Source organism: Brassica oleracea, chromosome C7, assembly GCF_000695525.1.
Source record: "Brassica oleracea var. oleracea cultivar TO1000 chromosome C7, BOL, whole genome shotgun sequence".
Taxonomy (NCBI): domain Eukaryota; kingdom Viridiplantae; phylum Streptophyta; class Magnoliopsida; order Brassicales; family Brassicaceae; genus Brassica; species Brassica oleracea.
In genome coordinates, this window is record NC_027754.1 from 422,786 (window position 1) to 426,782 (window position 3,997).

Genomic DNA, 3,997 nt, shown 5'->3' on the forward strand with positions numbered 1-3,997 from the left:
AAACTCCTTATTGGCACGTGTTTTAAAAGGAAGGTAATACAATCACACCTCTCCATTGGAAGATCGACGAACATACTCACCATCATATGGATGGCGTAGTATCATGGCAGCAAAACCTCTACTCATATCGGGTTTACAGAAAACAATTGGTACGGGTCGAGATACGAGAGTTTGGAGTGAGTCTTGGGTTCCAGACTCAGTGGCTCGACCACCTAGACCTGCCTACCACATTAATTATAGACTACCCCAACTTCTTGTTCAGTCTTTTATTAGGAATGATACCAAGGAGTGGGATATACAACTCTTACGGGAATTCTTTCACCCAGATGATATCCCTTTGATACTTGGGCTAAAACCTTCTCGCTCTCTTGCTCCAGATGGATATGTTTGGAACCACACAAAATCAGGAGTGTATTCAGTTAAAACCGGTTATGACCTACTTCGATCGACCAAGCCGAGACTTACACATGAAAAGGTTCTAGAACCGAGTATCACGAGCCTACAGAGCCATGTGTGGAAGATAAAGGCCCCGAGTAAGATGAAACATTTCTTGTGGCAGGATATCTCGGGTTGTGTGGCGACGGTAGAGAGGCTCACTTATAGACACATGAGCACCGATAGGAGTTGTCCTAGATGTGCTAGTCGAGTGGAGTCGATTAATCATCTTCTTTTCGAAAGCCCCCCAGCCCTGCAGGTTTGGGCTTTATCGGACTATTCGTCCCTTCCGGGTTACTTCTCGAGTACAACTATATACCAAAACATGAACTTTCTGTTTTGGAAAAGAAAACAGGTGGCTCCACTGAGACCACAATTTGATACCTTCCCATGGATCTGTTGGTACATTTGGAAGGCAAGGAACGACAAACTCTTTAATGGGAAAGTCGTATCCCCGATTGACACTCTCCAACACGCGTCACTTGAGGCAGAATGTTGGAGGAAGGCTAACGAAAAGGAAGAAGCAAACGAGGATCATGACGATCCTCCTACTACAGAGGTTGAGACAGTGCCCCATTGGATACCCCGAATCCTTACCTGTCATGGATCGATAATGGCAGTGTTAGTGGCTTAGGGTGGAGTCTTAAGGACCAAATGGGTTCTGACTTTTTTGGATTACGTGCGTGTAACAGGAGCCTCTCAGCTTTCTCAGCTTTGCATGCTGAAATGGAATGTTTACTTTAGGCAGCCTCATGTATGAGAGACATGAGAATAACATCGATACGATTTGAGACGGACTGCTCAGACCTAATAGACATGACTACAAACCCGGTGGATTGGCCAACATTCGTGACATAGATCGAGGTGTTCCAGAGATTACAGGAGGATTTCGAGGATGTGAGCATGTCTCATATTCCTCGGTGTATGAATGATCGGGCAGACGCATTAGCAAAAGAAGCTAGGACTAGAGGCTATATTTTTTCTCATATAGATCAGACCCGACCAGACGGAGGTGCTCCTCGGAGAATCGGCTCGCCTGACCACCACTTGATCTAGCGTAGATGGGCAATTGACAAAAAAAGAAGAAGTTACTGCTTGTATGAAACGTTTCTACATATACAAGAAAAAGACATGATATATTTTATTTGGTAGTAATACATGTCTTTCGCTTGCTTCCATTGTGAGTTTGTTAACACCAAAAGCTTCTGTCATTAGTCTAAGAAGGCAAGACAGGAGATGTGGTTGTAGGTAGGTCAACTATATACCTAGTCTTGGACTGAATTGTAACAAATCATAGCTGGATAGAAAGCAGTTAAGCGAGTAATATAAAAGATATCACTTTGCAGGTGGTCTAAGGTGTGTAGAGTTTCTAGGGTGTGAGTGAGATTGTGGTTGATTCTTTCATTAACAAGTCCCTCTCCTGAATTGTTGATTGATGAGTATAACAATTTTACAGCATTATATAAAAGGCATAAAAATGTGAGTGAAACTGCAAGAGTGTGTTTCATATTAATAACAACGGTACAACATTATATGAAAGCCATAAAATGGGAGTGAAACTGCAATAGTGTGTTTCATATTTAAATGTTCGGGTAACTTCTTACAAGAGATATATATATATATATATATAATAGGAAAATACAGGAAGATGAGAGATTCGCTGAAATTGAAGAAGAGTGTGTTTAGTTTGAGAAAGCAGAGAATAAACTCTCGAAATAATTAAAAAAAAAAAACAGAAGGTCTTTTAGGTCTGCAGAGTAAATCATAAGATCTGTAATGGAGATCATGTATGACCAGTGGGTCCATGGAACCACGACCTTGAAGCAATAACTGACCCTTGTCCAGAATTGCTATTGGTAACAGGGCGGCGAAGTCGCCAGTTGGGTTGAGATCAAACGAACACAATGTGTTCCATGTCTTGTCGGAAGAATCGAACGACCATATTACTTGGGTGAGCTCTTTTTTCTCAGACAAGCACAAGCGGTTATGGAGGATGCACATGGTGATGTGGCGAGGGTCAGGTGTACCAAGGGTGGTTCACACTCGGTTGACCAATAAAGGGACCCATCTAAATGGACGGGTGTATGGTAAGCATTGATGGGATAAGGAGAAGCAGGGACAACGTTGGTGCTAAAATCGAAAAATTCACAATAGGTAACAACAGCCTTGTCTGCTCCTAGTACAAACCCGGATGAATTATACAACCAAACAGGCTTGAAAGTGCCACTTAATTTATCTCAACCGAATCCAAGGCTAGGCCATGGAAAGAGGAAAACTCGGATGCCATCCAGTGGCGGGATTGCCCACTATACTGTCTGTGTAGAGACAGTAGACGCATACTAGACCGTCACAACTACCAGAGCAGAAGATGCCGGCCGCACGTGAAACTGACCTTCCAACCTATTTTTCTTCTTGATGCAACACTTAACACAACTTTTCGACCACGACCTTCGTGTTCCACATGTTCATCATAGGAGAGACGCATGATAAGGATATCGGGACCACGTAATTGCCTGCCACGGATTAATTGTCGCTCCTTGAAACCTGGGGAATCGATTGTCAATTTCCACTTCTTTGATACAGATCTGAATCTCAGCAGAGGCTTCACGGGCACACACTCCAGGATCACCTCTACCACATCGTGGGGTACCAATTTCCATTCTAGTTTGATCAAACACACAAAAAAAAAGGGAAGACTCGTCGTGTCAGTTTTGTAAATGTGAATAATCCAATTTCATTGCATCAGAATCAGATCCCAGGATATATATTATATCAATAATAATTAAATAGTACCTCGGCCAATGATTGCTTCCTCCTCTTCATGCTTTTCCAGATCCGTCTGAATCAGTGGTGGCTCTTTTCCAGACAATGTTTTGTATCGATATGGCTGCGGTCCGGAGATATACAGAGATCCCAATCAAGCAAAGCAGATCAAACGAATCATGGAGCAGGACAAGTACAAATCATAAATCAAGCACACAAATACAAATCAACAAGATCAAATAATTTAATATGATTGTGAATGGTAAGACCGGAAAAAAAAAACAGAAAAGATAAAATTTATAACTATGTACTAGGATAAGATCCGCGCCTTGCGCGGAATTAAGTTATTATTTTTATTATATTTTGGAGAATGAAACAATAGTTTGACTTCATTTGGATTAGGGGTGTTCAATCCAGATATCAGGTTGGTTTCGATTCGGTTCGGTTTTTTCGGTATTTTGGTTAGTAAAATATAACAACTATTCTAAATCCATTTAGTCTTTCACATACTTTTGAAAGATTTCAACTGGACAACTAAATTGATCAGCCAATCTTGTTGCTTTAAATCATTAGTATATATATTCTTTAGTTTGAATATTTATTAAATAAAAATTCATATGCGTTATATTTTATGATCATTTGTAACTTATTATAACAAAAAAATAATCTATTGATCACAAAATTTTCAGAGTGGGAATATTCAAATTTCTAATAATATATAGACATTTTGAAAAATTCAAATATAACATATAAGAAAAAATATAAATGTTTTTATTATATATTTAATGTGATTTTTTAA